The sequence below is a fragment of the Rhinopithecus roxellana genome, chromosome 12 (assembly GCF_007565055.1).
Source record: "Rhinopithecus roxellana isolate Shanxi Qingling chromosome 12, ASM756505v1, whole genome shotgun sequence".
Taxonomy (NCBI): Eukaryota; Metazoa; Chordata; class Mammalia; order Primates; family Cercopithecidae; genus Rhinopithecus; species Rhinopithecus roxellana.
The window spans coordinates 117750910-117764431 of record NC_044560.1 but is presented as its reverse complement, the minus strand read 5'-3'; positions in this window follow the sequence as shown (position 1 = coordinate 117764431).

The window sequence follows — 13522 nt, the reverse complement described above, 5'->3', positions numbered from 1 at the left end:
TCCACTCAAGTTACTCGATTTGTACCATTCCTTCAAATAATGATATTTGGTATCCGCCCCCCCGAAAAATAAAAAAATTTAAAAAATGTTTTTGTTTGTTTGTTTGAGGTGGAGTTTCTCTCTTGTTGCCCAGGCTGGAGCCCCATGGCACGATCTTGGCTCACTGCAACCTCCACCTCCTTGGTTCAAGCGATTCTCCTGCCTCAGCCTCCCAAGTAGCTGGGATTACAGGCATGTACCACCACACCCAGCTAATTTTGTATTTTTAGTAGAGATGGGGTTTTTCCATGTTGGTGAGGCTGGTCTCGAACTCCCGACCTCAAGTGATACTCCTCAGCCTCCCAACATGCTGGGATTACAGGTGTGAACCACCGCGCCCAGCTAGAAAAGATTTTTTTTATTAGCCAGGTATAGTGTTGTGTGCTTCTAGTCCCAGCTATTCAGGAAGCTGATGCAAGATGATCATTTGAACCCAGGAGTTCAAGGCTATAGTGAGCTATGATGATGCCAATGCATTCCGGTCTGGGTGACAGAGTGAGATTCCATTTCTTTAAATTCTTTTTCCTTTTTTTTTTTTTTTAACTTTTGATGTTACTTTTGTTACTTAAGTGATTCTTTAGGTTTAATTGTAATTGTTGAGGTTTTTTTGTTTTTGTTTTGTCTTTATTTTGTTGAGATGGGGTTTCACTATGTTGCCCAGGCTGGTCTTGAACTCCTGGACTCAAGCAACTCTCCTGCTTCAGGCTCCCAAAGTGCTGGGATTACAGGTGTGAGCCACCGCTCTCAGCCTAATTGTAATTCTTAGATGCCTGGGTTCAGGGCTTGCTCTGTCATTTCCAGCTCTTGGACCGTAGGCAAGTTTCTTAGCATATCTGTGACATACTTGTCTCCTAGTAAGATAGGAAAACATCTTTTTCTCATGAGCTATTGTAGGGGCCAGCCCTACAGGGTCTGTGGGTTTTTCTCTCCATCTGCGGAGACGAGAGATAGTAGAAATAAAGACACAAGACAAAGAGATAAAAGACAGGCCGGGCACGGTGGCTCAAGCCTGTAATCCCAGCACTTTGGGAGGCCGAGACGGGCGGATCACGAGGTCAGGAGATCGAGACCATCCTGGCTAACATGGTGAAACCCCGTCTCTACTAAAAAAATACAAAAAAAAAACTAGCCGAGCGAGGTGGTAGGCGCCTGTAGTCCCAGCTACTCGGGAGGCTGAGGCAGGAGAATGGTGTAAACCCGGGAGGCGGAGCTTGCAGTGAGCTGAGATCCGGCCACTGCACTCCAGTCCGGGCGACAGAGCGAGACTCTGTCTCAAAAAAAAAAAAAAAAAAAAAGAGATAAAAGACAGCTGGGCCCCGGGGACCACTACCACCAAGACGTGGAGACTGGTAGTGGCCCCGAATGCCTGACTATGCTGTTATTTATTGGGTACAAAGCAAAAGAGGCAGGGTTAAGAGTGTGAGCCATCTCCAATGATTGATAAGGTGACGTGAGTCATGTGTCCACCGGACAGGGGGCACTGCCCTGTTAGGTAGCTAAGGTGGAGAGAGAGAGGATAGCTTACGTCATTATTTCTTCTATGCTCTTTTCAGAAAGATCAAAGACTTTAATACTTTCATTAATTTTGCTACTGCTATCTAGAGGGCGGAGCTAGGTGTACAGAGTGGAACATGAAAGTGAAACAGGAGTGTGACTGCTGAAGCACAGCATCACAGGGAGACGGTTAGGCCTCTGGATAACTGCAGGAGGACTGATGTCAGGCCCTCCACAAGAGGTGGTGGAGACTCCCTTTCCCGGTCTGCTAAGTAGCGGGTGCTTTTCCTTGGCACTGACACTACCGCTTGACCATGGTCCACTTGGCAACGGGCATCTTCCCAGATGCTGGCGTTACCGCTAGACCAAGGAGCCTTCTAGTGGCCCTGTCCAGGCGTGACAGAGGGCTCACACTGTCCTCTTCTGGTCACTTCTCACTCTGCCCCTTCAGCTCCTATCTCCATATGGCCTGGTTTTTCCTAGGTTATGATTGTAGAGCAAGGATTATTATAATATTGGAATAAAGAGTAATTGCTACAAACTAACGATTAATGATATTCATATATAATCATACCTATGATCTATATCTAGTATAACTCTTGTTATTTTATATATTTTATTACACTGGAACCTCCGTCTCTTACCTCAGCACCTGGGTGGCTTGCCGCCCACAGCTATTATGTTGTTATATGAGTTAATACAGGTAACATATTCAGAATAATGCCTTGCACATAATGTTCAGAAAAGTCAGTCATTGCTATTGCCATTATCATCACAGTTTTTACTTCTGGCCAGTGTTTCTGTAAAGCCACTGTGGACCTTGTCATCTCTGAAGACATCATTCATGCTTTGGGTTTTTGTTTGTATATTTATTGTATTGTCCACAAGACTGAAAACTCCACACAGATTTAGAGGCTATTATAACTACTTAGGGAAAAGTACAATGAAACAGAATTAGGGAGACATAACTTGCTCAAAAATGCCTTCATGCTGGGTGCGGTGGCTCACGCCTGAGATCCCAGCACTTTGGGAGGCCGAGGCAGGCAGATCACGAGATCAGGAGTTCGAGACCAGCCTGGCCAACATGGCAAAACTCCATCTCTACGAAAAATACAAAAATTAGCCGAGTGTGCTGGCAGGCACCTGTAATCCCAGTTATCCGGGAGGCTGAGGCAGGAGAATCGCTTGAACCCAGGAGGCGGAGGTTGCAGTGAGCCGAGATCATGCCATTGCATTCCAGCCTGGGTGACAAGAGCAAGACTCCATCTAAAAAAAAAAAAAAAAAAAAAAAAGAAGGAAGGAAAAAAAAAACTTCACATATTTAAGAATATAGGAAAAACTGATTCAGTTTGTTCTACTATTCTCTCACAACACAGAATGCTACTGTTAGCCCAGAGGTGCTGGGTTTTCCCACACACACCAAGCAAGCAATCCTGCCACACACACCAGGTGCGTGTTCTCTCATTCCGTTTCATTCTGACACTGTCTGCCTGGACACGGCATCAGAGCCCACACTTTGAGGGCTCAGTCCCACAATAGTGCACACATTTCAATGCCAGTCTCAAGCACAGGTTGTGACCTGTGCTTACTGATCAGATATAAATCCTGGAGTCCCTTGACCCCCTCCTCGGGTTCAACGAATGTGCGGGTTCAACGAATGTGCGAGAGTGGCTCACAAAATACAGGGAAACACTTTACATAGTGTAAACACTTTACCTTTACATAGTGTAAACACTTTACATAGTGTAAACACTTTACCTATTATAAAGGATATTACAGAGTTGACAGATGAACAGCCAGATGGAAGGGATCAGTGAGGTGAGGCATGGGAGAAGGGGCGTTGAGCCTTGGTGCTCTCCCTGGGTGCACCACACTGCGGGAGCCTCCAAGTGTTCACCTATCCAGAAGCTCCTCTGAAGGCTCTCCTTTTGGGTTGTTATGGAGCCTTCATTACATATGCATGATTGCTTATATTACTGGTCATTGGTTACACTTTTAGATAGGCTAAGTGGTTTTTTTGTTTGTTTGTTTTTGGTGAGACGAAGTCTCACTCTGTCACCCAGGCTGGAGTGCAATGGCGCGATCTCGGCTCATTGCAACCTCCGCCTCCCGGGTTCAGGCCCCGCCCCTGCCCCGCCCATCCTATGCTCTCAGTCACTCCCGGCCTTTCCGCCCGCAACCCGCCCCTTTGCCCCGGTCCGCCCAGGCCCCGCCCCCAGCCGCCGGCGCCGTTTACTGCGCGGGCAGTTTCTTGCAAACCCGGAAGCAGATCTCTTGGAGTGAAGGCTGTTCCTCGCCGCGTGAGTTTCCTTCTATCTAGATTAAACCTGCGTTTCGGAGTCCCCTGCATTTCCGTACAGGATGTCCGGGGGTTCCTATAACGCTTGAAGTCCCCGCACTGCTCCCTCCATTCCGAGTAAATTCAGACGTTGTCGCGAGACTCTGGGGGTCGCATCGCTTTGGGTTAAAAATCACGCAGGCTGGTCCTGCCTGCGGTATTTCGGCTTTCAGACCATGCAGACACCTCCTTTCCTGCGCCGTTTCCTGCTTAAAACCCTTTGCTGACCTCTGCCCCTGCGCTCTGTGAAGTCCTCATCCGCGAAGTGGGTGCAGGATTTTGCCGTCCCCTCACCTCGCCCTAGTCGGCTACTCGAGCGCAGGGCCGCAGCCCCAGTCCCGGGGAGGCCGAGTCCTCTGCCTGGTTCTGGGATCCTGCAGACCCTACCCCTCTCCTAAGGCGCCGTCGTCCCCCACCTCCCTCCTCCTCATGCCGGGCCCTGCTACTCCCCAGGCCTGCCCTTCGCAGTCACCGCTTCCCCTGAGCCCGCGTTGGGGAGGTGCCCGGGGCTTGTCCTGTGACACCCGGTGTTCTTGCCTGCCCAGCTCCACCCGCTGGAAAATGTGCTCCTCCAGAATGCGGGCGTCTTACTCCAAACCCTGCCTTGTGAAGGTGTGGGCCAAGGGGATCAGGAGATAGAGAAAGGGGCTGAGGGAAAAGCAGAGAAACGGAGACAGAGGAAAGAATGAGGGAAACCAATAAACATGGCAAAGTAGAGGATGGGTCGGGATTTGCAAAGAGACAGTAAGGGTGAAAGAAGTCGCTGAGAAAGTAACAGCATGGAGAAACAACTGGAGAAATGTAGAGAAAAGCTCGATGTCTAGAGAGATGAAGGAGAGCAAGGTAGGGAGAGGGGCAGCTCCTCCGACAGAGAGTGGGGGAGAGAAGGGGGGATTTGGAGCCAGGACAGACAGCAGCATGGTGCTGGGACAGCAAGAGGGGGCAGCCGGTGACAAGGAGAGCAGAGGGAGAACCACAGTAGGGGAGACCTGGGATCTGGGGGTGCCAGAGAGTGGGGACAAGGAGGTGAGACAGGGAAGAGGGGATTTAACAGAGAGAGCAGAGATAAGGGAAGAAAGAGGCAAAAATACATGGAGATTGAGGACAACCAAAAGATTGGGGTGAAAGAGGAATAAGAAGTGAAACAAGTTGCAAGAATAGAGCAGAACAGGTGGAAGAGAAGGAATAAAGCGAAGGAGAAACAGCAGGAGAGGAGAAGGGCTCAAAATGAGGAGCAGCGACCCAGGCTGAAACACAGACAAGAAAAAAAGCCAGAGAGAGAAGAAGAGAATGAGAGATGTACAGATTGAGGGAGGAAACACACAGGAAGGAAGAAAGAGGGGGACTTTGGCCCAGATGTGTGGTGGTTTCATTGGGTATGGATAATTACATCGTGATATATTGATTTCTGTGTCCATAGTCTAACAATTTTTTTTTTTTTTTTTCTTGAGACAGAGTCTCTATTGCCCAGGCTGGAGTGCAATGGCATGATCTCAGCTCACTGTAACTCCGCCTCCCGTGTTCAAGTGATTCTCGTGCCTCAGCCTCCCGAGTAGCTGGGATTACAGGCATGCACCACCACACCCGGCTAATTTTTTTTTTTTTTTTTTTTTTTTTTTGAGACGGAGTCTCGCTCTGTCGCCCAGGCTGGATTGCAGTGGCCAGATCTCAGCTCACTGTAAGCTCCGCCTCCCGGGTTTACGCCATTCTCCTGCCTCAGCCTCCAGAGTAGCTGGGACTACAGGCGCCCGCCACTTCGCCCGGCTAGTTTTTTGTATTTTTTAGTAGAGACGGGGTTTCACTGTGTTAGCCAGGATGGTCTCGATCTCCTGACCTCGTGATCCACCCGTCTCGGCCTCCCAAAGTGCTGGGATTACAGGCTTGAGCCACCGCGCCCGGCCACACCCGGCTAATTTTGTAGTTTTAGTAGAGATGGGGTTTCACTATGTTGACCAGGCTGGTCTCGAACTCCTGACCTCAGGTGATCCACCCACCTCAGCCTCCCAAAATGCTGGGATGACAGGCGTGAGCTACTGTGCCCGGCCCCTAATAATCTAACAAATTTTATATGTTTATATTTTGTTTCTGTTGTGGAGATGCTGGTGAGAATTGCAAAAGTCCTGTCTGTAAGACACGTGCATTTTATAATTCCTGGCATCAGAGGTTAGCTTCTATTTGCAATCTCTGTTCTGCCAGAGGGCAGTGACTTGACTCATTCAGTTGTCGGTCACTCTCTTTCCTTTTCCTAGGATGGGGTAATATGTAGGCAAGTGTATGAATGAGGAGGAAAAACTAAAGTGTTTTTCCTCCCCCATAATCAGCTAATGAACACTAAACAAAGAATGCATCGCCTCTCATCACCAAAATGTGTGGGGTGGGGATTTCTCCCCACCAACACGCAATTCTTCAACAGACACTACCTGACTGTCCTGTAATTTAATTCAATTCGGACACTAGCTACCCAGAGTTAGCATTAGATCCCACTAGTTGAGGGTTCCTACTTCAGATACCAGCCCCAAGTCCCAGATTCTGAGCTTCAGACCCATTGAGTATAAATTGGGGATTCTCCTCATCCCTCCCTGAGGTGCAATTAATTTGCCACAGCAGCTTGTAGAACTCGGGGAAACATTTTCCTTGGTTTACCCAGTTGTTTTTTGTTTGTTTGTTTGTTTGTTTTTGAGATGGAGTCTTGCTCTGTCACCCAGGCTGGAGTGCAATGGCACAGTCTCGGTTCACTGCAACCTCCGCTTCCCGGGCTCAGCAATTCTCCTGCCTCAGCCTCCCAGGTAGCTGGGATTGCAGGCATCCGCCACCACGCCCGAGTAATTTTTGTATTTTTAGTAGGCAAGGGGGTTCACCATGTTGGCCAGGCTGGTCTTGAACTCCTGATGTCAGGTAACCCACCCACCTTGGCCTCCCAAAGTGCTGGGATTATAGGCATGAGCTACCGCACCCGGCCTACCCAACTGTTGTAAAGGATACTACAAATCATACAGATGAATGGTTTTAGCAAGTTAATTGAATCCAAGGAAGAGGTTAAGAGAATCACGGTATTTATCTGGTGAGAGTGTAGCCAGGAGTTACTACTAGCATATAGCACACTGAGATCTTCACCTGGGAGATCTGACAGCGTCAGAGTGGGGTGAAATTGTAGAACACCCCCCCTCCCCGCCACTGGGAGTCCACTGCAGAACTGGTCATTGTGGGGAAAACTACACACATTTTGGTGACTGCAGGTGAAGTATTCTGGGTTGAGTGTCACAATAGTATGAACAGTTTGATTTTTTCCTGTCTCAAACAGTAAAGGGAAGAGCTTTCCAACAGGCCCACCCACCTGTCTTGAGTCCTGCGATCTCAACTCAGTAGGTACTGGGAATGGTCTGTCCCTGCTCCGGGCTGTTGCTGGTTCTTCAGTTTTGCACCACAGTCGCAGGACGGTGGCACTCCCTCCTCCACTGCATCAACTTTTACTTCAAGGGAATTATTTTGATGAGCATATCCAGATTAGTGATCTTGTCTGTTCACACACGCACGCACACACAGGCCCGTACCAACACACGTGACTACATTTTGTACCTTTTTTAGAGATGGGGTTTTGCCATGTTGCCCAGGCTGGTCTCAAACTCCTGAGCTCAAGCATCAAGCAATCTACCCACCTGTGCCTCCCAAAATGCTGAGATTACAGGCAAGAGCCACTGCACCCAGCCTAAACATTCTTTGGAGGTGGGAAAAAAATTGTTTGAAGACCTCAGCCCTGCCTGACCTGCTCCCCTAGGACCTCTCTGACCTCATCTCCTGCCTGCGTCCTCCTCGCTCCCTCTGCTCCAGCCACTCAGGCCCCTTTCCTTTTCTGGGGTCCCCAAGTTGCTCCTGCCTCAGGGCCTTCACATGGGTGGTCCCTGTGCCTAGGACTCTGGCCCCTCAGCTGCAGGTGCAAACACCCTTCCTAACCCAGGCCTTTGTTCTGATATCACTTCCCCAATGGGGACTTCTGTGACCCTCTCCCTGACCCCCGCTTCAGCATTCCATCCCCACCCCCACCCTCACCTCTGGTCCATATCGGCTGTTCTGCATGTTTCTCTGTGCTGCTTCACCTTCCACTGTCTGGATCCTGGTGACAACAAGGCCCCCAGGAAGAGTAGAGCCAGAAGGTGGGGGGCTGTGCTGGGCTTGGCCCCTCTCAGTGGAGCTCAAGAACGCTGAGGCATTTTGCAAATACATCTCTTATGCCCCCTTAGCAGAGATTTTCATTCAAGTAAGTTGCAGCCCAGCTTCAATGACATTTAAGATTGGTTCTATTCTGTTATTCTGTATCTACCACTGAGCACCAGGGCACTGCTGATCCTTTCTGAAGGCTGAGCTCAGCCTGTGATCCACAGAGGGGAGGGGGGCTGTGCTTTGCATGGGGTTTGGTCAGGGCTGGGTCTGTGCCCTGAACGGAAGCTCATTCCAGCCCAGCCCCTCATTGCTGCAGCCTGTGTGGGGGCCTCTCCAGGAGGGGAGCGGGTTCTAAAGAAAGAGGTCAGAAACTCACTTGTTTTTCCTGTAGGAGTTTCTTAGCCCTGCATCTTTTCTGGTGCAGTGGGCGGCAGAGGATCATCTTTCCACAGGGTAAGGTCTTCCCTGTGTATAAGGTTATGGCACAGGGAGGGGGTGTGTTGATTCTAACCAATAAACAGCATATTTTTGACATTCAGGATTGAATTCTAGTCTCTTTCATGTTACCCAAGGTAGAACCCTGGAAGAAGAGGAAGAGGAAAGCAGCAAAGGAGTCAGATGGCTCTTCCGCAGGTGAGATGATATTCTCGATGGATTGTTCTCTCTCCTTCCTTTCAGAAACGCTGGGCCTTGGAGTTGGGAATCTTCTCTGAGTCTGAAGCGTCCTGCCTGACAGGTTTGCTCACACTCACCCATGCCTTCCCTCAGTCCCTCTCATCTCACTTAGATTCCATCTCTCGTGACCCAGTGACATGAACTTGGGAAGAGGCTGCACTGGGCATGGGCCTGGGAAGGGCTCACACCAGACATGGATGGAGACGGGGTGAGGGTCCCGTGGTGTCAGTGCTGTTGGGCAACACAGATTGTTCAGGCCATATTTGAACATATTGCCAGCTCTGTGTAAATTCTGATGAGAGAAACTGGTTATGAAGTCAGATGTTACTGTGTACAAGCACCCATGAAATGCTGTAAAATGAGACCACTGTGGGGAAAGCTTTGTAGCCTCATTTATATTACATTTGATGCTGAACAAGTGAGTCACTGTGTTTCTGACTCCAAACTCCTTTTTTGTTTGTTTGCTTAGACAGTCTTGCTCTGTTGCCTAGGCTGAAGTGCAGTGACGCAATCTCAGCTCACTGCAACCTCTGCCTCCTGGGTTCAAGTGATTCTCCTGCCATGGCCCCCCGAGTAGCTGGGACTACAGGCGTGCATCACCATGCCTGGCTAGTTTTTTTTTTTTTTTTTTTTAATACGGAGTCTGGCTCTGTGGCCCAAGCTGGAGTGCAGTGGTGCGATCTCGGCTCACTGCAAGTTCCACCTCCCGGATTCACGCCATTCTCCTGCCTCAGCCTCCCGAGTAGCTGGGACTACAGGTTTTTTGTATTTTTAATAGAGATGGGGTTTCACCATGTTGCCCAGGCCGGTCTCCAACTCGTGAGCTCAAGCAATGCACCCGCCTCGGCCTCCCAAAATGCTGGGATTACAGGCGTGAACCACCGCTCCCGGCCTTCATTACTGATATTCAACCAAGAGAGAAACTTATCCCTCAGGCAGCACCCTGAAAAGACAGAATATGGATGAATGTTTTCATACTTTTCCTCTCCCAGGAGAAATGGGAAATGGGTGTTTTTCTTGCAGTGACACTGCATCATGCCAGGGTGAGGCCTCTGTAAGCAGATGTCCTGTATTTTCCTACTAGACTTCTGTTAAGAGTTCCAGCCTCTTAAATGATTACTGGATTTCTCATAAAGGCAATTGGTTCATATATTGTTACTAAATTTGTGTCTCCATGGTGGAGGTAGTGTTTGGGAGTTCCTATTCCTCTATTTTATTGACATCATCACTTTAGTACACTTTTATAATTTTTTTTTTTTTTTTTTTTTTTTTTTTTTTTGAGACGGAGTCTGGCTCTGTCGCCCAGGCTGGAGTGCAGTGGCCGGATCTCAGCTCACTGCAAGCTCCGCCTCCCGGGTTTACGCCATTCTCCTGCCTCAGCCTCCGGAGTAACTGGGACTACAGGCGCCGCCACCTCGTCCGGCTAGTTTTTTCTATTTTTAGTAGAGACGGGGTTTCACCGCGTTAGCCAGGATGGTCTCGATCTCCTGACCTCGTGATCCGCCCGTCTCGGCCTCCCAAAGTGCTGGGATTACAGGCTTGAGCCACCGCGCCCGGCCAATATAATTTCTTTAAATACGTGTGGAAAGGTATTTTAACAGGTAGCATTGTATCATTCCTAATGTACTCGTGGGATGCATTGAATGTTTAATGAGAGCTGCTAAAGAAAGAATGAAGATTGTTTTCACAGTGTTGTTATTAGTTCTTATACTTCATTGCGTTCTTTTCCTAGGCTGTGAGTATGTCATCTGTTAGTTTTAACAGATCTAGCTCCTACTTTACCATTTTCTTGGCCTCAGCTCAGGCATGCTCTGAAGTGGGCTTTAGCTGGAGCCTTGGTGAGCCTCATTTTCTTCTTTTTTTTTTTGATACAAGGTCTGGCCCCGTCGCCCAGTCTGGCGTGCAGTGGTGCAATCTCGCCTCATGGCAGCCTCCACCTCCTGGGCTCAAGCCAACCTCCCACCTCAGCCTCTCAAGTAGCTGGGACTACACGTGCATGCCACCACACCCAGCTAATTTTTATATTTTTTGTAAAGATGGGGGATCTCACTATTTTGCCCAGGATCGTCTTGAATTCCTGAACTCAAGCAATCCACCTGCCTTGGCCTCCCAAAGTGTTAGGATTACAGGCATGAGCCATCGCGCCCAGCCCATTTTCTCCATTTTAATGTAGAGCAAATGCATCCAGCATTTACTGCTTGATTATGATGTTTGGTGAAATTTTCTTGTTTAATATTAGCTTTTGGGTGTTTTTCAAATTTCCTTTTTGGACTGATTTTTAATTATCCAATAATTTCTTCGAGTAAGTATTGTTGCAATATATACTTTTTTTTTTTTTTTTTTTTTTTTTTTTTTTTTATTTTTTTTTTTGAGACGGAGTCTCGCTCTGTCACCCAGGCTGGAGTGCAGTGGCGGGATCTCAGCTCACTGCAAGCTCTGCCTCCTGGGTTCACGCCATTCTCCTGCCTCAGCCTCCCGAGTAGCTGGGACTACAGGCGCCCGCCTCGTCGCCCGGCTAGTTTTTTGTATTTTTTAGTAGAGACGGGGTTTCACCGTGTTAGCCAGGATGGTCTCGATCTCCTGACCTCGTGATCCGCCCGTCTCGGCCTCCCAAAGTGCTGGGATTACAGGCTTGAGCCACCGCGCCCGGCCTGCTTCTTAAGTCTATTGAATTAATGTATGATATTTAAAAAGTCCTAATCTTATGTTATGATTTCATGAGTAAAATAAACTGAAACCTCCATTGGGCTTTTGTTAATGCCTAAATATCTAAATTTAACTGGAAAAAATGGTGTCTGTATTTTTAATAATTGTATTTAATACCAATTGGAGTTCAAGTTCTTACATATTTTTGTTTTAGCATTTTTACAGCTTAACTTACAAAAATGTTTATAAACTAAATTAAGTACATTTCATGGATTTTAATTGTTCCAGACTTTCTGAAATGCACATGAGCAAAAAAGACAACTAAAGATATCATCAAAAACAAATACATCATTGAGACACATCTTCTTATTTCACTTAATTTAACTGGTATGCGTGATGTGTGCACGTGAATATGTAGATGCATACGCCCATGGTTTTATAAAAGATGTACCGTGATTTAAATAAATTGTATGTGTTTTATCGTTTGAAATCATATTTTAAATATTTTTATGGCCTTAAATTTGTTCTCCGCTGCCTTTTTTTTTTTTTGAGATGGAGTTTCACTCTTTCACCCAGGCTGGAGTGAAGGAGCACAATCTTGGCTCACTGCAACTTCCCCCTCCTAGGTTCGAGCAATTCTCCTGCCTCAGCCTCCCAAGTACCTGGGATTACAGGTGTGCGCCACCACACCTGGCTAATTTTTGTATTTTTAGTAGAGATGGGGTTTTCCGTGTTGGCCAGGCTGGTCTCAAACTCCTGACCTCAGGTGATCCATCTGACTCGGCCCCCCAAAGTGCTGGGATTACAAGTGTGAGCCACCGTGCCCGGCCTGTTCTCCACTATCTATTAATGAACTAATAGGATAGTAACATATGGGCACAAATGTGTTTGTGTATATAATGACGTTTGGTGAAGTTCCATATTGTTAGCCTTGAACTTGTTTCGGTTTTTCTCAGTTAGGTGACCTCGTGTCAATTTACTTTTGGTGCTGTTTAGGCAGAACAACTCAAACACCATGTTTCCCTCTGCTGTCCCACCAACACCACAATCCACACAGAAGACTTCTGTGGCCACATGCGAGGGATTTCTCCCCACCAACAAACAGCGAGCAACCAGTTCAGTTCCAACACTGTCTGCATGAAGATAGTGTCAGATCTCACAGATTGATGGCTCAGTTCCCAGTTGCACGTCCAGGCCTCTGAAACTTCTGACCGACCAACCTCAAGTTGAGGTTCCCATGAACCCTTCTTTAATTTGCTGGAGCAACTCTTACAGGTCAGAGAAACACTGAGTTTTACAGGTTGATTATAAATACTATTACAGAAGATACCAGTGAAGAGATGCAGAAGGTGAGGTATGGGGAAAGGGGTGCGGAGCTTCCCTGCCCTCCCTGGGTATGCCGTCCTCCAGGAACCTCCATGTGTCAGCCATTTGGAAGCTCCCTGAACCCACTGCACTCCAGGCTGGGTGACAAAGCAAAACTCCATCTCCAAAAAAACAGCAAAAAGAAATTTACATATTTCTACAAAAGTCATAGCCACTTTTATCTTTATTTTCTCTTTTGATTCTACCCAAATTTCCAGTGACAAAGTCCCGAATTCAGTGCTGAAATTAGGCTTTGACACGTGCTTTCTTCTATAAGTGTGACATTGTAATAAAAGAAGTGATTTGTTGTCCTTGATAATCTCATTTGGCTCCTGTGTAGTTCTTTGAGATAATTCCCTTGCCAGCTGGTTGTTTTACAAATGTGTGCAAACTATATCATACTACTTTATGCAAACTATATTATACTACTTTATGCAAACTATATCATACTACTTTATGCAAACTATATTATACTACTTTATGCAAACTATATTATACTACTTTATGCAAAGACACAGACACTACTTTTTACTATATCTTTCTAGGACTTTTTATTCTGTTTTCAGTTTAAATTTGCTTACCCCTGAGATTTTAAAGTCTCTTTCTTCATAAAACACTATTTGAACTGGAATATATTAACACATTCTGTGGCCAGTTTTGCTCGACATCATTTTACCCTTCATTCTCCGACATTCTCTTATTTCTTGTACTTCTTTATTTATTTGCATTTGTTTATTTTTCCTTTTATTATTACTTTTACTTTTTTGTAGAAACAAAGTCTTGCTATGTTGCCCAGGCTGGTCTCAA